General features: G+C 49.4%; 1 long non-coding RNA gene across 1 annotated transcript; it reads left to right on the forward strand.

Annotated features, from left to right (window-relative positions):
* The first annotated feature begins 249 nt into the window (after window positions 1-249).
* Window positions 250-824, forward strand: LOC123165728 (uncharacterized). Its single transcript, XR_006483106.1, has 3 exons — window positions 250-331; window positions 435-636; window positions 728-824. It is a non-coding gene; the product is annotated as an uncharacterized lncRNA (long non-coding RNA).
* Window positions 825-21,766: the final 20,942 nt, after the last annotated feature.

Here is a 21,766-nt window from a genome sequence, read left to right on the forward strand (position 1 = left end):
AAGAGCGCACCCTCACCGACTTAGGGGTGTTGTCTTCGAGGCCATCCTCTAGTGAGGTACCCTCCTCTAGTGAGGTACCCTCCTCTGGTGAGGAGGAGGAGGAGGAGGAGGACGAGGCAGGCGAGGAGGTGGAGGTTCGGGATGGGGCCGAGGAGGAGGAGGAGGAGGTTGGGGAGGGGGAGGCAGGCGAGGAGGAGGGTGGTGGCGGGGATGATGGTGCTGGCGGGGAGGGGGTTGACAACAAGGGGAGGCTGCGTGGTAACGCAAAGCTACCAAAGCAGGTTCCTGCTACTGAGGAGCAGAAGTGGCTCATTGAGCCCACGGGGAAAGAGTAAGTGCCACTTTATAATAATTTCATTATTTTGCTTGTCACATGCTCATTCCGGTTGTTATTTATTTTGCTTGTCACATGCTAATAGTTCATTCTTTTGCAGGAACTGGATATATTCGAAAGGGGTCCGTATTCCCAACGGCCTCATCACCGTCTTGCTAAAGTTACACTGGCCGGGGTTGTACTGTCCGGATCCAATCAGGCACCCGAACCATCGGGTCTTGGCCACGAGCTGGGAGCACTGGGAAGCGGCCCTCCACGCGGACCATGGGACCCATGCCAAGGCCGTGATCACCACTTTCTGGGTGAGTTCTCTTCAGAAGCACAAGTCCATTCTAGTTTCATGAATGATTTAACTCATGGCTTCTTCCATTCTTGTTTCGTGCATGATTGTAGAAATTCTATCGAGTTCTCCCGGAGCACAGGGCCAGAGCGGACCAGATCGTGCTGCGCCAATGCAAGAAGAAGGCCCGCCAGATGTAGTACGAGGTGTGCTATGTGGCCATCTCGACATACCATCACGACTATCTTGGTGTGAAGATGACCAAGGAAGACGCGCGGAGGATGGGCATTACCTTGGAGAGGGACGAGTTCTTGAAGGTAAGTATAAAATATTTTTCATTATGCTTGCATTACCTTGTGGTACATTTCACCGTTTCGTGTTGACATGCCATTATGCTTTCATTCTGTAGGTGTTACCTAATTGGTGTTATGGAAAAGACGAGTCCGGGGCGGCATTGGTGGATCTTTGGTGTGATGAGGCTGGAGCCTGGGCGGCTATGAGAGTCAAAAACAAGGCTAACCGAGGGAAGGAGGGAGTACATGCTCAGGGAAACCGAAACCACTATTTCCACAAGGCAGTTAATGTATGACTAACCCCATTAAACATTCTTCTTCTTCTTCTATTTACCATTACTTTCTTATGTATGACTAACCTCTGTTTGGTGGTGCAGGAGGAGAAACTGAAGCGGCCGCTCTCACACATGCAGGCGTGGGAGATTGCCCATACGCGGAAGGACCCAAAGCCTGGCGAGCCCAAGTACTACGGCAAGAAGACCGCGCATAGGAAGAAGGCCTACTCCGATGGGTATCTGGCGTTACATCCTGACACACCTGACCCCATTGCGGCGGATCTAGACGAAAGGGTGGTGGTGGGCATGGGGCCGAAGGAGCACGGTCGAGAGGTGGTTCTCGATGCTGTGATCACTCCTACTATCTCCTACACACAGCTCCGTCGGATCGACCCGACCCTGAGCCAGCGCACGAGGACGCCCATGAGCAGTGCACCGTCACTGTCCCTCTTTCAGGAGCAGCAAACTGTAAGTATTTTCCCTTTTATCTTCATTGCTCCCTTTATTTTCCGCATTTAGTAGTTTTATGAGTTTCATCATGTCATACTGTAGGCCTACATGGAGTACACACGCCAGGAGACCATGGCGTGGCACGACCGCCTTCATGCATACCATCAGCAGAGGGATCGCCAAATGCAGCACGCTTTTCAGGAAATGGCAGCCGGCAGGTGTCCTCAATGGCCATCAGCAGAGGGTCCTCCAGCACAACCAACGTTGCTGACCTTTGAGGAGTTTGTGGCACAGAACGCTGGCCCCTCTCCGGTTAGTTGATCCCCAATCTATTCACTCAAAGCATATCATGCCTTTCAACACCGTCATATATCCCGTTAATATGTCTTTTCAACATCCAGGGAACCGGTGGATCAACCGTTGGCGGTGGTCTTCGCAGCACTCCCGAGTCACACAGCCCGACCACTCCGATCCATGGAGGCGGAGGCGGAGGTGGAGGCGGTCTTGGCGGTAGCGCTGCCGCTAGCACTGACGACCTGGGCTTCAGCGGTCTTGGCGGTGACGACCTCCGCGGTGCTCGACGTCCTGGCGCTTAAGCCTTTTGGTTACTTGTGTGCTTATGCTTATGTATCTTTAGATGACTTGTGTGTGGTGATGATGATAAACTTGTGGTCTTTGATGGTCCTTTAGATGACTTGTGTGCTTCTTTATATGCTTATGGTTATCTTTATGTTGATTATGATGATGCTTATGCATATATTGTTGTGATGGTGACGGATGATACTTAGATGTGTTCTATATGTCTATTTCCATCTTATATATCTGCTGATATGTGCTGTATATCTGAATTGAATTGATTTGAAAACAAACAGATAAAAGAAAAAAAATCAAATACAAACTATGCCGACGGCTATGCCGTCGGCATAGGGCTGGCTGGAGCTCCCAGTTGCTGACGCGTGGCATAGATTTAAACTAAGCCGACGGCTAGGCCGTCGGCATAGACGCCACGTGTCAGCAACTGGGAGCTCCTCGGCAAGTATATGCCGACGGCCTGGCCGTCGGCATACATATAAACTAAGCCGACAGCTAGGCCGTCGGCATAGCCTTGCCCCAGGAGAGCCCAGTTGCTGCCACGTTGCACGCCTATGCCGACGGCCTGGCCGTCGGCTTAGTTTATATGTCTGCCGACGGCTAGGCCGTCGGCATAGGCTTGCCACGTGGCGAGCAGGCGTTGGTCAGCACTTGACAGCGGCCGCCGTTACGACGTAACGTTGCCGACGGCCAGGGCCGTCGGCATAGATGTACGGACACCATCGGGATAGGGCCTATGCCGACGGCCTTTCTATGCTGACGGCCTCCCGGGCTACGCCGACGGTCCTATGCCGACGGGGGCCGTCGGCATAGGCTTGTCTCGACGGCCAATCAGGGCTATGCCGACGGCCAGGGCCGTCGGCATAGGGTGCGATTCCGGTAGTGTGGGTGGCTTGCACTGTTTTGAAAAGTTAGCTACTGGCAACATATCCGGATCATCCATTGACCGGACAAATCAGTGTCACACCCGCTCATGCAAACTGCCTAGTGGACATACGCAAGTTGTTGCTCCTACAGCCCGTTTTTTCTTCCAACAAATCACCAGGTGCTATCCTTTCTATGTATTTTATTAGCGCATATTAAAATTGTTTGAAAACCATTACTCTGATCTGTGATATTTTTCGCAGGACTATTGTTTATTACAAAGGTGTCACACAAGGGGCGCGCACCAGCATTATTTTTGCACTAGCACTAGTTTGTGCCACACTACCCGCTGAATGAACATGCGCAAGTCGCCGCTCCTGTGGCCCGGTCTACATCAACTCGCCCGTCTGTGCGGCTTACTGCGCCCACGATTAACTCGTTCATCCGCGCCAGCTTACAATGTCGTCGTCGGCTCATCTGTCTGAGCTGCCTCTGATGTTGCAATCGTCTTTGCTGTCCATCTTTGTTGTCCGTCTCTCGCGGCCTGGTCTATATCAACATATCGGGCCGCATCTGTCTGCATGAGCTGCTTATTGAGTATGAGCAACTCACAACTTGGGTAGCCCGGTTTTTCTTTCAAAAAATTAGAGGCAAATTATCATATACTATCAACCGTCATCTGCACTGGATGGCTCAATGGGCAGGCGCACAAGTCGCCACCACTATAGTTTGGTTAACTTCAAATAGCCAGTTGGAAGGAACCATTAGCCGAGTTGTTGACACGGCTCGTACGGGATCATTTATAACCCGCCGCAGTCACCTCAACCTTCTATGGATTTACGTCGCGCTATCAATCCAATGATACATACCTTCTGCTATGGTCAAAGTACGGAGAATCTCAAGACAACTCCTTGAGTCATCTTAAGACTCGGGGGCTACGATGATATGACTTAGCAAGTCTTGCCAATTTCAGCAAATTCAAGTGCCCCAGGATGTTGAAGGGAAAGATAACCCGGTCCCGGAGGCTACTGTTGTATTGATGAAAATTTAAAGGCCATCAGAAATATTCCGGCTCACAATGATGCTTCCGGTTTATAGTCCGGTTTAAGGGAAATCCTGTCTCCCACACATCGCTGAAGCCCTTAGTATCTGGTTCAAATCCGGTTTAAGAGGAAACTATCTCTTGCAAAGCTCTGACGCTCTCAATATCCAGTTCAAAACCTGGTTCAAGAAGAATTTATCTCTTGCAAAAAGTTAAAGGTTGCCAAATAGGAACTGTTGCCATGATGCGCAGTTCAAACATGGGTATCCTGCCTTATCGGCTTATCATATTATTGATCACTTGGGGGCTTGGTCGTATTCGAACCATAGCTACACCTCTTTATCGGCGAAAGGCCACCAGGGAAATCACTTGGGGGCTTGGTCATATTCGAACCATAGTTACACCTCTTGATTGGCGTAAGGCCAAAAAGAAACTACTTAGGGGCCAAAGAGAGTGTTGCAATAGCACAACTCAAACATAGGCACCCACTGAGCACAGCTCAAAATATTGCTTGGGGATTCCTTGCTATCGCAATGAACAAAGAATCTACACTTGTAATAGGCTATCAAGCCACGGCCTGGAAGCCTGGTGTATACACCTAAAACCCCGGGTTAGCCTGCCTTTTTTTAGTAAGTCAGTCCGTCCAGGTAAACCTGGTATGACTCGCCGAACTTTGACAAGTCAATCTCATAAGACCCTGAACTTGTCAAAGTTAAAACAATGATTGGTTAAAGATTGAGGTCCATCTTAAAAGGCTTTGTAAAATGGTTTATCTCAGTGACCTAGCAGCCCATGAAAAGCCACGATTTTGGGCCTGGCAGCCCATGAAAAGCCTCGACTACAAGTTTTCATATGCTTTTATTTGTCAAATTTTCTCTTTTGATGAGGTTTACAACACTTTATGATAAACCGCTGTTTATTGACCCGGCTTGGCTTTCGACTACAAGTTGTCAGTACATGATCAGTTATGATAAACCGGTGTTTATTAACCCGGCCTGGCTTTGGACTATAAGTCGCCGGTATATATTTGGATTCCGCCATTGGAATCATGCGCTTATAAATCATTGGATTATATTATTCAAATCTTCAAATAGCCAACATGGCTTGATTTTATTATGGTTATCAATAACCAATATTGTGATTGAGGTTTTCAAAAGTCGCTTCAGCGCAATGGATATAATTTATTCTACAATGGAAGGAATAGTCCCGAGTCGCTGCAGGCTTACGACCCGGCACTTGGGGGCTACATTATTCAAGTTGGGATTACATCAAATACACAAGTCTCATGTCGCTGCAAGCATGCACCATGGCACATGGGGGCTAATGCAAAGTCAGTTTTGCTCACCTTATTGAAGACCCGACTCATCACAGTGTAATGAGCCGGCCCTTGGGGGCTACCAATTGCTTCTGTCAAAAAATTTAAGGTACACAAACTTTAATCCATTATATTGAAAGGTTTATTGCTCAGTTGGTAAAGCACAAAGCTCTTAACCTTGTGGACGTGGGTTCAAGCCCCATGATGGGAGTTACATCATATGATGTTATTTTCAATGAAGTATATGTAAAGTCCCAGCTCAGTATTATCTTACTGAGCCGGCCCTTGGAGGCTACACGTTGTTGTTAAAATCTACATGATCATATTTTCAAAGTCCCTGCTCATTATTTGCATAATGACCCGGCCCTTGGGGGCTACACTGGTTGAAGTTTTTATGAGCATCAGGCAAATACAAGTCCCAGGTTGCTGCAAGCATGACAACCCGACACTTGGGGGCTACATATGTGGAATACTCAGTTCTGACAAGCGATTGAGATGAACAACCTGGATTTCTTCAAGCTTGTGACATTCATATTGAAGCAATTCTTAAGCTGTTACTACGTTACCTTCTTAAGACTTGGGGGCTACAAGTGATAGGCATATAAGAGGTATAGATGAGTATTTCAAAGACCAATATTTCTGTTAAGCATTGGGAGCTGCGTTAAATGAATTATTCTTCATAATATTTTTCTGTGACAAACCAATGCCAGCAAATTGATTATGAAGCTGGCCTATTGACCCGGATTTCTAGAAGGAAATGACAAGGATTTAAGGATACTCAGGATCAGTTTAACATGGAGAAATCCAAATTAAACTGGGGGCTAATGTCGGGGATATACCCCACGGTATGACCCGGCCGGAGTTATAACTCGGGTGGGACTTGGTAAATCGGCAGGTGTTAAGTCAGATGATAACCCGGCAGGTGTTAAGTCAGATGATAACCTAGCAGGTGTTAAGTCAGATGATAATCCGGCAGGTGTTAAGTCAGATGATAACCCGGCAGGTGTTAAGTCAGATCATAACCTGGCAGACAATCATAAACCGGCAGGAATCATAAACCGGCAGACCATCATAAACCGGCAAACAGTGATAACTGGTTGACAGTCATAACTCGGCAGACAGTGATAACTGGTTGACAGTCATAACTCGGCAGACAGTGATCACTGGTTGACAGTCATAACTCGGCAGACAGAGTCGCCTGGAGTTATGAATCCCGGGACGTTATGAAGCCCAAGACGTTAAGAAGCCCATGAAGAGAAGTCGGAATAGTTTAAGTCTTAATCCGAGTTGGACTCTACATGTAACCCGCCCCTTCAACTTATATAAGGAGGGGCAGGGCACCCCAAGAGGGGGGAGAGAATAACCTTAGGGCTAGACATAACTAGGAGAGCCGGTTTACGGCGACTCCCTCATGATCATAATGAGACCTAGCCTCAAACATCATGTAGGGTTATTACCGGATGATGTTTCCCGGGGCCCGAAGCTGTCTAAACCCTTGTCTTGTGTTGCGTCTCTCGATTCCGCTCAACCCCTCTCAAGCTACCACATTGATGTGTTGGCCCCACGACTAAGTCCTCACACTAGGACATCTGCCATGACAATTCCACGACATGTAGGATATAATTTTCATTGCATGACTATTGACTTTCGTGCATGCACAGGGAATCACAAACCTTAACACCAATATTCTTACTAGAGCACAATTACTCATCAACATAACTCACATATCACATCATCATATCTCAAAACTATTACTAAGAATCAAGTTTATTTTGTCCAATGATCTTCATGACATTCTTGTACTTTATCCTTCTTGGATATCTATCACTTTGGGACTAATTTTATTGGGTTTTTTATTTCTGTGCCCCTGTTTCCTTAGTTGTACTCATTCATCCCCACGATCTTAACTTTTGCTCACTTTTCCCCACTCCCTTGGCTGAAACCCTCAGTACTGGTCACAGCGGACGTTGTCGTCGGGTCATTGGCTTGACCGTTAACTCTGACGAGTGGGGCAACGTAGGGCCGAGTCCACATTTTGACAGTTGCGTGCTAACCAGTGGGGCCGCGAAACTGACACTCGCTGTAGGTTCCCCTCATTGTAACCTAAATCAGATCGAGTCGCTTCCGCGCCGGCCCCTCCGCCGCCGTCGTGCCGCCTCCGCCACTGTCGTGCCGCCTCCGCCGCATCTACCCTCTCTCCCCATCTAGGATTAGGAAGCAATGTCGGGGGAGCACCCCGTCCGGCCCATCGACCGTGGAGATGATTGGGTCGAATCAGAGGCGGATAATTCATGGATTCCACCTGGGTACGCACCATTTTACTCTCAAATTGATTAGGAGATCCATAAATTAGGCTATATTTGACCACCGTTAGTGTGAATTAGTGCAATTTATCTAAAAAAATTGGCCTAACTGCGCCCTTTATCTTATTTCAATCGAATAGGGTTGATCCTGCACTTGCTTTTGGGCTGGCGGTTAGAATGGAAACTAGCGAGCTGCGTGGAACTAAACCGTGTCTGATTTCTGGTTTTTTCTATCCTAAGGTGGTAGAAACTAGCATTTCATTCACAGATTTCCGCGAGGCACTCTCTTGTGTGTATCTGTGGAGCCCTGCCGATGTTGTTGAACTGAGATATTTCGACAGTACCGAGCAGAGATTTGTCCCATTAACTTGTGATGAGCATGTGGGATTGCTATTTAGTTTGAATGCTGACAGCCGTTTCGGTAAAATCCATATCGGTGTGCTTCAAGCATGCAACCAACATATCCCGAAGGGGAAGGGTGTTCAAACATCATCTGTGTCTGCTAATAGCGAGCATCCTCGCACTCCTTGTAGGTCGAGACCAAGTAAACCTAGTGGTTCTGAAAGCCACCACATGTCGGCTGCCGCTAATTCTGCCACTTCTCCTCTCTCTTCTGCACCTGATGTAGAATTAGATGCAGAGCCTGACGCGGAAGTGCCTCGACATAATGATGAGGATGAGATTCTATTCCCTGAACTGGTAGATAGAGTTAGTCAACAGGCAGTGGAAGATGAATATGCAGAGGATCCTAGCAGCCGTGCTAGATTTGATGACACTGACGATGAAGAGAGGGAGGAGAACATCGACTCCTTAGTTTTACAAGAATATGATGGTGAGGACATGCAACAATTGAGTGGAACAAAGAGAATCCTGAGCTTACTCCAGGAACCGTATTAGAATCGATGGTGGACTGTCGTAATGCAGTGACTACATATTGCATTCTCACTGAAAACTCCTATGATAGGTGTAGGTGGAGGTTGCATGCATCCACTATGCTAAAGAGAAAATTGATTCATGTATTCCACACTACAAAAAAAGACACATCCGTGACATTTTGGGCCGAACGGAAAAAAAATATGTCATCCTTATGACACTTCTATGACGATAATTGTGACAAAACCCGGTATCATCATAGATGTGGTGGGCTCCTACTTCTATGACAAAAATTCATGACAGAAAAATTTCTTTTCGTCCTGCGCGGGCCGGAGACGCGGCTGCATGACATTCTTTAGGTCGTCCATGACGGAAAAAACCGTGGTAGAAGCGAGGGCGAGGAAAATATCGGGGTGTTCTCAGTTACGGTGGGTGGTCGGGGCCGAGCGATGCATGGAGGTTTGCGTGTTTCTCTCGTACACGCACGCGTGTGGGTGCGAGGCGTTGGGCTCTAACTGAACCCGAGCGAGGCGTTCGCCTACTGAACCCAAGCGATTGCACTGCAGGCTACGCGTTACTGAACCCGAGCGATCGATCGATGGATGTTAACTGAACCCGATCAAGCGATTCCTTCGCTACTGCTGCTAACTGAAGCCGATCGATGCTGCCTCTGGATGAACAATGAGCATTGCTGGGGCGGTTTGGATGAACAATTCCTGGTGGGGGTGGATGAACAGGACCCCGTGGTGTTGCCTCTGGATGAACAGGACCCCGATCGATCGAGCCGGTTGGGGCTGGATGAAGAGGACCCTGTGGAGGGCTGGATGAATAGGACCACCCCGTGGAGGGCTGGATGAACAGTAGATGGTGGAGGGCTAGATGAACAGTATCCCGTGGAGGGGTGGTTGAACAGGAGCCCGTGGAGAGGGCTGGTTGAACAGTAGCCGGTGGAGTAGCGCGCGATGGAGGCTGGATGAAGAAGAGCCCCTCGATGAACAGTCCGAGGTGGAGGCTGGAGGAGGTCGACGGTGGATGAACAGTAGCCCGTGGAGGCTGGAGGGGGTCGACGGTGGAGATGAACAGTATCCCGTGGAGTCCCGTTTTGCGGTACGCCACACCCCTCCCGATGAACAGGACCCTCGTTTCGACTGTAGCGCTCCAACACAAGTCCGTTTCCTCCATTTTGCGGTATGCCACACCCCTCCCGATCAACAGGACCCCGTTTCAACTATAGGAGTTCCAACACAAGTTTGTTTCCTCCGTTTTGCGGTACGCCAGACCCCTCCCGATGAACAGGATCCCGGTTTGAACGTGGCCGGTCGAACACAAGGCTGTTTCCTCTGTTCTGCGGTACGCCAAGCCTCGTTTCCATCGGCTATTCCGTCCAAGCTGGTTGGCTCCCACGAGTTCCGTTGCCTCCCAATGAACACGACGCTTTCCGTTGCCTCCCCATGAACACGACGACGACGCAGTTTCTCCGTTCCGACCCAGCCATGTACATGAGCCCCGGCCGTACGTATGCGCGAGTAGGCGTTTGAGACCCCGCCCGTATGTACGTATGTGGCTGTATTTTCTTTCTTGCACACTGGCCGCTGTACATACGTGTACATGCTACGTGTGCGCCTCTACTACGACACGTGCGCGCCTCTACATCGACCAGTATGTATGTACACGTTCGCGACCAGAATGACAACACTACGTATGCTTCGACCAGGTGGGCCCCGACTGTCAGGCACTTCCTTCCGTGCGAATTGTAGCTAGTGGGTCCCAGCAGTCAGGGGGGCGAATCGTTTTTTACCCGGACGCACTTCCTTGCATGCGAAGATGTAGTTGGTGTGTCCCAATAGTCGGGGGGGAAACGTTTTTTCACGAAATATGTTGGCCCGCCAGGTGGGTCCCTGCTGTCAGGTGGAGGAATAATTATTTTGCGCATAATAAGGAGGCACTTCCTTGCGGCCGCCGTGGACCCAGCTGTCAGCCTCTCCACGTACAGTACTCTTCCGATGGAAGTCGTTCCTTGACCACGTTGACCATGCCGCGCCGAGGGCACCAGAGCGGTGGACGACGGCGAGGCCTAGGAAGGGGACGACACGGAGCCGGGGAAGACGCAGCAGTGGAAGCCCGCACAGAGAGGAGTACGAGGGTTCACTGGTTCGGCTGCGGTGTGAGGCTATCGTCGCCGCAGGGCCTGGCCAGCGGTGGGAATAGTAGGGGGCGCTGAGGCCTCCGCGGCAGCACAGCCGGCAACGGGAGGCAGGAGCATGTGGCATGACCGGCGCTGCTTTGGGCGGCTGGAGCAAGAAGACCAGAGGTTCAAGAATCACTATGGCCGTTGGATGGACATTGTACGGTCACTGGAGCTAGAATCGTTCATATTGACTAAGTTGACAAAGCACTCCATCCCCGTCAACTTAGTAGGCCCACAAGTCAGCCTCCCACCAAGGTGGGTCCCAACTAATAGGGGCAGTACTCATTTTTTTGTGAGTAATAAGGAGGCACTTCCGGTGGGTCCGAGCTGACAGCGAGCGGAACTTTTTTCGTGAAATACGGTGGCCCGTCCGGTGGGTCCTAGCAGTTAGGGGGAAATGTTTTTTTCGCTAAATATGATGGCCCGTCCGGTGGGTCCCTGTTGTCAGGTGGAGGAATAATTATTTTCCGCGTAATAAGGAGCCAATTCATTGCAGCTGCCATGGACCAAGCTGTCAGCCCCTCCACGTACAGTACTCTTCCGATGGAAGTCGGCCATTGACCACATGGACCACGCCGTGATAAGAGCACCACGGCGGTGGACGATGGCGAGGCCTAGGAAGGGGACGACGCGGAGCCGAGGAAGACGCGGCAGTGGATACCCACGCGGAGAGGAGTACGAGGGTTCACTAGTTCAGCTGCGGTGTGAGGCTGCCATTGCCGCAGAATAACAGGGGGTGTGGGTGAGTGGAGGGATGGCCTGGGCAGCGGTGGGAGTAGTATGGGGGCGGTGAGGCCTCCGCGGTAGCATAGCCGGCCCCGGGAGGCAGGAGCAGGCGGCACGACCGGCGCTGCGTTGGGCGGCTGGAGCAAGAAGACTAGAGGTTGAAGAAGCACTATGGCTGTTGGATAGACATCGTATGGTCACTGGAGCTAGAATCGTTCGTATTGACTAAGTTGACAAAGCCCTCCGTCCCCGTCAACTTAGTAGGCCCACAAGTCGGCCACGCATTATGGTGGGTCCCAGCTAGCAGGGGGTATTCATTTTTTTGTGCGTAATAAGGAGGCACTTCCTTGCATGCAAAGATATAGCTGGTGGGTCCAACTTGTCAGCGGGGGGAACGTATTTTTCGCGAAATACAGAAGCCCTTCCCGTGGGTCCTAGCTGTCAGGTGGAGGAATCATTATTTTGCGTGTAATAAGGAGGGATTTCCTTGCGTGCGGCCGTGGACCCAGCTGTCAGCCTCTCCACGTACAGTCCACTTCCGATGGATGTCGTTCATTGACCACGTTAACCAGGCCGCGCCGAGAGCACCAGGGTGGTGGACGATGGCGAGGCCTAGGATGGGAACGACACGGAGCCAGGGAAGACTCGGAAGTTGTTTCCCACACGGAGGAGTATCAGGGTTTACTGGTTCGTCTGCCATCCCCGGAGAATAACAACAGGTGTGGGTGAGTAGAGGGATGGCTAGGCCAGCGATGGGAGTACGATGGGGCGGTGAGGCCTGCGCAGTAGCATAGCCGGCCGAGGGAGGAGGGAGCAGGCAGTCCCGCCGGCGCTTGTTTGAGCGGCTGGAGCAGGAAGAGCAGAGATTGAAGAAGCACGACAACCGTTGGATGGACATCCAATTGTCACTACTCTCATGTGTTGACTAAGTTGACACGGCGTTGCTTGTGCGTCAACCTTTTTTTTAGGAAAGCATACGCGTCAACCTATAGTAGGCGCACAAGTCAGCCTCAAATCTATGGAAAACAACATACAGCCCATCTGCCATTATTTCTAATAATGTACAGTCCATTTGCTAATTCTTAATAACTTTTTTGGAGCCCATCTTCTTTTTGTTAGCATTACACCCCATATTGTTGCCACGGTTAAAAAGTATATGAAATTTTGCATATTTCGGTGCGGTCAACTGTTTTTAGTCCCAAAATATCGATTCACATTCAAACTATTTTGAAAAATAATTTATACAAATATAAAATCCAAATAATTGTCCACACATAAAAATCAATGGAATTTAAAATCTTGTAATGAATTTTTTTTGAAACCAATTCCCGTTTTGATGTGTTTTAAAAATGTACAGCCCATTTCTCGCAAACCGAATGAAACTCTCCTCGTCTTGAAAGATTTGCAGCCCTGTAGGGCTGATAAAGCAAGTAGGCCTCGTTTGGGTATTTATTTAAAAAAATAGAACTGGGCTAGCCATTTTCAGCAAGAAAAAAAACACAACTGAGCTCATGATGTGGTAAGCATAAATAAAACCCTGGCTAGATGGGCCACAGCCCCGTTGTTACCCTGATCCGTCGCTAAAACTAGTACAAATAACAACCGCTTGTTCCTCAAAAAAAAACTGCGCGACCTGCTGGGTCCCTGGTGTCAGCCGCTCGTAGTGTAATTCTCTCGTTTATTGACTACGTTGACAATGGAGTGAGCCCTAGATGTCCAACCATTAGGAGGAACCATATTTTTGGGCTTGTAATATAGAGGCACTTGCTTGCGTACTGCCATGACGCTGGTGGGTCCCTACTGTCATCCTCTCCACGTACAGTCATCTCCTTGTTCCTCTCGGTTGTTGATAATGTTGAGAATGCAAGAGGGCGGCGCACCACGCACGGCAAGTGAACCATGGCCGCAAGGCGGAGGACGACAACGAGGCCGAGGACGGAACAAACAGGAGCTGTGGAAGATGCGTTGGTCCAGTCGCAGGCGAAGGGGAGTACGAGGGTTGACTGGTGGGGGAATAGAGGGAGGGACTAGCCAACGTTGGAGGGTACGTACGGTAGGGCGGAGGAGGCGTAGCCAGCCATGGGAGGCAGGAGCAGGCGAAGCCGACGGGGTGGTTTGGTTTGGGTGGCTGGAGGAAGAAGACAAGAGATAGAAGACACACGACAGATGTTGGATGTCAATCCAACGGCTGGTAGGCAAAATCGTTTGTTGACTGGCTAGTAAGTCGACACCACCTTGGATAGGCTATTTCCTCGCGGGTCCCAAATGTCAGAATCCAAATCTGTCACGGTCATGCAGCCTTTCCTATGAAAATTTACAGCCCAATTGATGTGCTAGTTCGAAATAAGTTTGTGGGTGCTGGTGGGTGCTAATCACTTGGCTTCTGTAATGCACAGTGAGCTCAAGCAGCCGGCGAGAGTGATGTTATTTCCCTTGGTTGGTATTTGTTAGTTGTTACAATATTTCACTCTAAATTATATGACTGGCAAGCCATTTGCCTTGTTTCAAAGAAAATATGACAGTCATAGCCGAGTTGAAAAGGGCAAGAACATCTAACTCCAGCTTACAAACTGTACAAAAGCACGAGGGTTAATTGTTCATCAGGTTTACAAAAAAACCCAGGTTGAAAAGGGCAACAACATCTAATTCCAGCACTGTTTTCGGCAGTCATAGTCAAATGGATCGGTCAGGTCCATAGAATGAACATCCTGGGTCATAAAATTTACTGGATTATGACCACAATATGTTGTAAATAGAAGCCCGGCACGTTCAGAAGCTCTTTTGCCAACCTGAAACTCCTTTTTTTTGCTCTTCCACATACCCATCCGTGAAAACCATGCTGTTGATAAACTTAAGCCTGATGGACAATAGTAACCTCGCATTCAGTAGGAAGAATGTGAAAAATCTAGTGTTTGCACGGTTGGCTACATATCATTCTAGCGTTATTGTCTTCAATCGAATCTCATGAGAAGTGAGAAAATCCCGATGCTTACGAATCCACCGATTGGTTATAACTTTCTTACCCCGTCCTGTTGCCTAAATAGACATGAAGATTGAAAACAGTTAAGGTCTAAAAAAAGAGTGTTGAAAGAGCAACAGTTGAACGGTTAATTCTAGTACACTATATGCGGGCTTCCAATGTGCGTGAAATTATCACCTTTATATACAACTTCTCCAGACATGGAAAGCATTACAGCTAGCCAATAATCTTGTTTAGATCAAAACTATTCCTTTGGATATACATGATCTTGACAGAATCCAGCACCATTAATAGGCCATCCATGGAGAAACTCTTCATTGAGCATAGAAGGTAATATTAGTACAAAATGTGTACTCCAAGATGATATATAACTTATGCGCAGAAATTTAAAATGCAGCTTATGGTTACAAGTGTAGAAGATAATATAAAGTACCTAAAGAACTGTGGAGCCAAACAGCATATTGAAATGAGCACAGAGGTCATGTATTACACCCAAGGTCTCCAGTTTAGGCGCAGAGAGGACGGTTATTTACAACGGTGAATAACTAGAATCAAGGATTAACCTTTGAAGTGAAGGGGCATCTTGGATGATGAGGTGCCTTCCGTCAAAAGAAATTACAATTCTTACAAGGTTAGGCGACTTTATTTGGAGACAACCGATTCTAACTGTGAAAACAAGCACCAAGCACTCCAGGGCAGGGCAACTGGAGTGGATGATGTTGTGCAATGAGGCCTCCGATATACGAACCTGCACAAGTGAAAGTTTATTGAGAAATGGGAGTCGAAGGTTTAGTACCAGATTGTCTGGTAGGTAGCACAGCGCAAAGCACTACAAAAAAAGACACATCCGTGACATTTTGGGCCGAACGAAAATCTTTTCTGTCATACTTATGACACTTCTATGAAAATAATTGTGACAAAACACGGTATCATCATAGATGTGGTGGGGTCCTACTTCTATGACAAAAAATCATGATAGAAAATGGGCTTTTCGTCCTGGGCGGGCCGGAGACGTGGCTGCATGACATTCTTTGGGCCGTCCATGACGGAAAAAACCATGGTAGAAGCGAGGGCGCGGAAAATATTGGAGAGTCCCCAGTTACGGTGGGTTGTCGGGGGCCGAGCGATGCGCGTTTCTCTCGTACGTACACGCATGTGTGCGAGGCGTTGGGCTCTAACTGAACCCGAGCGAGGCGTTGGGCTCTAACTGAACCGAGCGATTGCACTCCAGGCTACGCGTTACTAAACCCGAGCGATCGATCGATGGATGATAACTGAACCCGATCGAGCGATTCCTTCGCTACTGCTGCTAACTGAAGCCGATCGATGCTGCCTCTGGATGAACAGTGAGCATTGTTGGGGGGGTTTGGATGAACAGTTCCTGGTGGGGGTGGATGAATAGGACCCCATGGCGTTGGCTCTTGATGAACAGGACCCCGATTGTTCGAGCCGGTTGGGGCTGGATGAATAGGACCTCGTGGAGGGCAGGATGAACAGGACCACCCTGTGGAGGGCAGGATGAACAATAGACGGTGGAGGGCAGGATGAACAGTAGCCCGTGGAGGGGTGGTTGAACAGGAGCCCGTGGAGAGGGCTAGTTGAACAGTAGCCGGTGGAGTAGCGCGCGGTGGAGGCTGGATGAACAGGAGCCCGTGGATGAACAGTCGCAGGTGGGGCATAGAGGAGGTCGACGGTGGATGAATAGTAGCCAGTGGAGGCTGGAGGGGGTCAACGGTGGAGATGAACAGTATTCCGTGGAGTCCCGTTTTGCGGTACGCCACACCCCTCCCGATGAACAGGACCCCCTTTTTGACCGTAGCACTCCAACACAAGTCTGTTTCCTCCGTTTTGCGGTACGCCACACCCCTCCCGATCAACAGGACCCCCGTTTCGACCGTAGGAGGTCCGTTTCCTCCGTTTTGAGGTACGCCAGCCCCTCCCGATGAACAGGATCCCATTTCGAACGTGGCCGGTCGAACACAAGGCCATTTCCTCCGTTCTGCGGTACGCCAGGCGTTGTTTCCATCGGTTGTTCCATCCAAGCCCTCCCAATGAACACGACGACGCATTCCGTTCCGACCCAGCCGGTTGGCTCCCCATGAACACGACGACGACGCTATTTCTCCGTTCCGACCCATCCATGTACACGAGCCCTGGCCGTACATATGCGCGAGTAGGTGTTCGAGACCCTGCCTGTATGTACGTACGTGGCCGTATTTTCTTTCTTGCACACTGGCCGCTGTACGTACGTGTACATGCTACGGGCGCGCCTCTACTACGACACGTGCGCGCCTCTACATCGACCAGTATGTACGTACCCGTTTGCGGCCAGAATGACAATGCTACGTACGCTTCAACCAGGTGGGTCCCGATTGTCTGGCACTTCCTTGCCTGCGAAGATGTAGCTGGTGGGTCCCAGCAGTCAGGGGGCGAATCATTTTTTTGCCCAGACGCACTTCCTTGCGTGCAAAGATGTAGCTGGTGGGTCCCAGCAGTCAGGGGGAAACATTTTTTTCGCGAAATACGATTGCCCAACCGGTGGGTCCCCGCTGTCAGGTGGAGGAATAATTATTTTGCGCGTAATAGGGAGGCACTTCCTTGCTGCAGCCATGGACCCAGCTGTCAGCCTCTCCACGTACAGTCCACGTCCGATGGAAGCCGTTCCTTGACCACGTTGACCCCGCCACGCCGAGAGCACCAGGGCGGTGGACGACGGCGAGGCCTAGGAAGGGGACGACGCGGAGCCGGGGAAGACGCGGTAGTGGATGCCCACGCATAGAGGAGTACGAGGGTTCACTGGTTCGCTGCGGTGTGAGGCTGCCGTCGCCGCGGAATAACAGGGGTTGTGGGTGAGTAGAGGGATGGCCTGGCCAGCGGTGGGAATAGTAGGGGGCGGTGATGCCTCCGCCGCATCGAAGCCGGCCACGGGAGGCAGGAGCACGAGGCACGACCGACGCTGGTTTGGGCGGCTGGAGCAAGAAGACCAGAGGTTGAAGAAGCACTACGGCCGTTGGATGGAGATCGTACGGTCACTGGAGCTAGAATCGTGCATATTGACTAAGTTGACAAAGCCCTCCGTCCCTGTCAACTTAGTAGGCCCACAAGTCAGCCTGCCACTATATTGGGTGCCAGCTAACAGGGGGAGTATTCATTTTTTTTGTGCGTAATAAGGAGGCACTTCCTTGCGTGCGAAGATATAGCTGGTGGGTCCGAGCTGTTAGTGGCGGTAACTTTTTTTCGCGACATACAGAGGCCCTTCCGGTAGGTCCCTATTGTCAGGTGGAGGAATCATTATTTTGCACGTAATAAGGAGGCATTTCCTTGCGTGCGTCCGTGGACCCAGCTGTCGGCCTCTCCACGTACAGTCCACTTCAGATGCATGTCGGTCGTTGACCATGTTGACCAGGCCGCGCCGAGAGCACCAGGGCGGTGGACGACGGCGACACAGAGGCAGGGAAGACTCGGCAGTTGTTTCCCATGCGGAGGGGAGTACGACTGTACGAGGGTTTACTAGTTCGTCTGTCGTCGCCGGAGAATAACGGCAGGTGTGGGTGAGTAGAGGGATGTCTAGGCCAGCGATGGGAGTACGGTGGGGCAGTGAGGCCTGCGTGGCAGCACAGCCGTCCACGGGGAGGAGGGAGCAGGCAGTACCGCCGGCACTTGTTTGAGCGGCTGTAGCAGGAAGAGCAGAGATTGAAGAAGCACGACGGCCGTTGGATGGACATGCAACAGTCACTGCTTGTGCGTCAACCTTTTTTTAGGAAAGCCTAAAATCTTTGGAAAACAGCATACGGCCTATCTGCCATTATTTATAATAGTTTACAGCCCATTTGCTAATTCTTAAGGTTTGTTTTGGAGCTCATATTCTTTTTGTTAGCATTACAGCCCATATTGTGGCCACGATTAAAAAATTATAAGAAATTTTGCATATTTCGGTGCGGTCCGAACTGTTTTTAATCCCGAAATTTTGAGTCACATTCAAACTGATTTTAAAAATAAATGTATATCAATATAAAATCCAACAAATTGTCCACGCATAAAAAATAATGCAATTTAAAATCTCGAAATGAAAAAAAAGAAATTTGAAACTAATTGTCGGTTTGATGTGTTTTAAAAATGTACAGCCCATTTCTCATTACTGATAGGCCATTTTCTCGGCTAGCCGAATGAAGCTCTCCTCGTCTTGAAAGATTTGCAGCCCAAAAGGCCTGACAAAGCGACTTACTTGGAAAATCACAAAAAGACTGGGCTGTGGCGTGGACCCAGCTGCGGCCGTGGACCCAGCTGTCAGCCTCTCCACATACAGTACTCTTCCGATAGAAGTCAGTCGTTGACCACATTGACGACGCCGCGCCAAGAGTACCAAGGCGGTGGATGACGGCGAGGCCTAGGAAAGGGACGACACGGATCCGGGGAAGACGCGGCAGTGGATGCCCAGGCGGAGAGGTGTACGAGGGTTCACTGGTTTGGCTGCGGTGTGAGGCTGCCGTCGCTGCAGAATAACAGGGGGTGTGGGTGAGTAGAGGGATGGCCTGGCGAGCGGTGGGAGTAGTAGGGGGCGGTGAGGCCTCCGTGGCATCACAGCCGGCCACGGGAGGCAGGAGCACGCGGCACGACCGACGCTGGTTTGGGTGGCTGGAGCAAGAAGACCAGAGGTTGAAGAAGCACTATTGCCGTTGGATGAACATCGTACGGTAACTGGAGCTAGAATCGTTCATATTGACTAAGTTGACAAAGCCCTCCGTCCCCGTCAACTTGGCAGGCCCACAAGTCAGCCTCCCACGATGCTGGGTTCCATGGCAGGGGGAGTATTCATTTTTGTGTGCGTAATAAGGAGGCACTTCCTTGCGTGCGAAGATAGCTGGTGGGTCTGACCTGTCAGCGGGGGGCACGGCTTTTTTCGCGAAATACAGAGACCCTTCCGGTGGGTCCCAGATGTCAGGTGGAGGAACCAAAGACTTGATAAGGCATACAGAACAAGCTAGTTTACCAGTAAAGAGACGTTGCTGAGTTTTAGAAAAAATAGAGATGTGCTCCTGTAGCTGGTTCGAATCCAAACCTAGACTATGACTATATATGGTGCTATGCTACTCTGTAAGTAATGAAACTGACATATCCAACGTTCGCTTCTCCTCTTCTCTACTTACTCTGCCTAGCATCAGAAGCTCTGGGCGCAGCAACCATGTCCGCTGGCTGCTCGTCCACCTGCTCTTCAGCAGGAAACAACCAAATATGCGCCAAGTCGCCACCCGTACCATCGCCTGTGGGTCTCATCAAACCCCCGCCGGCACGCGCACCATAGCCGGTTGCTCATCGCAACCCGCTGCCGTTGGTGTGGTGCCACTGCTGCAAATCACGCGGAGTCATCTGTCGCGTCTCAACCACAATCCTCAACCCTGGCCGAGTCTTCTACAAATACCCAAATGATGGGGTAATAATATGTTTAAGTGGTGTTCTGCTACTTTCAGTTGCTGATTTTTTAATAGTTTGGTTGATGATCTTCCAATTTGATTCGTGCAGAAAAGGGAAGATTCATGTGATTTGAATTTCTGGGAAGTTGCTGATGTGGGGGGGTGCAACTACGCTGATTATTTGCTTAGCCAAAGAATCCCAATACCATCAGGTTGGGGTGTTGGACAAGTAGCTGAAGGAACGGCAGAAGAGGAAGATGCAGAGCAGAAGGTTAAATATGCAGTTCCTCTGATCATGGCCAAGCAATAGCTGCTGAACGGCCTTGACAGCAATGAGGAGATGAAAGAGCTTGTGAAGATAATGGGCAAAATCGATGTGCTCTGTAGGATGATTGTCTCTTTATTTGCAGTGTATGTAGCACTCGTGATGTATTCAGTGGCTATGACATGAGCAATTTGCTGAAACTAGTAATGAATGAAACCTGTGTAGCAGGCTGGGCATAGTGTTGTGAACATCTAATGATTTCTATTAACGGAAATCAGGGGGTATCCCCTTTTGCTCATAAATAAATAAATAGCAGAGGCCCTTTTGGTAATAAATAAATAAATTAGCAGAGGACCTGCCGGGTCAGCTTTGTTCTCATACGAAGACGACGAGCAAATTGCAGTCGAACAACAAACTATGTCATCAAATTCAAGTTTCACAGCCAAATATGACTACAACTAAACAACAATGTCATCATGTTTTAGTCGTCATACAATCACCAAACACAAATCAGCATACATAACAAGTGATGTTCTCACAGGCGAAAATACTAAACAACATGTTCATCAGGTTTCAGTTGTCATAGCAAACACAATTTCACATAGTAGATAAAAAACGTCTTCTGACAGGCAAATACGACAAAAGCAATGTAATCATCATCCGCAGCAGCAGCGTCAACATCTTCTCCATGTGTATCGGTCTGAATCGTAATTCCCCATGGTGTCATCTTCTTCTGCGTCCTCAACGTCCTCGAACATTGGCTTCTTCTTGATCAACTCTTGTATGTCCACAGCACGACAAGCAATCTTTTCGCCAGCGTCATTGACGTGATGGTTCTCAAAGATATTAGGAACATCTGTGTCATCTTGTACATCAGGAGCAGTGTAAGCATCATCTTGTTGTGCAACTTCATTAAATGAGTTCCTCTGCTCAAACCTTTCCACTACTCTCCAGTCATCGCTACGTGCAAATGTGTCTTCTAAGAAAAATATCTGCGTTGCTTGATTTGCCAAAATAAAAGGCTTGTTGGTCTGGTACGCCGTCTTGACATTGATGGATTTGAAATAATCATCAACTCTGGGTTTTGCGATCCTGGAAAACAGGTTATACCAACGACAGCACAACAGAACCACACACCGATGATCCTCGAAACTGGAGATATACTGCAACTGAACAATGTCTGTTATGTTAGCATACATTTCAGTTGTCTCTTTGTCATACATATACGTGCTCATGATGGCACTGTTTTGTGTCTTCCTGCCTTCGTCTCATGCAAGGGTGTTGTAGCGCACATCTCCAACAACGCAAGATTCATAATGTCTTACCCGAGTATCAGGACCCATTGCCAGTGAGTAAAGGGCATCATCAACTGCCTGCCCATCCTCCCGCATCTTCTTAACCTATGGTTAGAAAATAGACAAGCTGATCATCTTAGGTACTCAATATATTAAAAAGTTGACAGTGCAATTCAAAATCTTACATGGCTCTTGAACCATTTCGCAAATCCTGCCATAACCAGTTTGTCAATGTTTCTTGGATTTTGCGGCAGTAACTCCTTTTTGTAGATGCTGGACAA

The sequence above is a fragment of the Triticum aestivum genome, chromosome 7D (assembly GCF_018294505.1).
Source record: "Triticum aestivum cultivar Chinese Spring chromosome 7D, IWGSC CS RefSeq v2.1, whole genome shotgun sequence".
NCBI lineage: Eukaryota > Viridiplantae > Streptophyta > Magnoliopsida > Poales > Poaceae > Triticum > Triticum aestivum.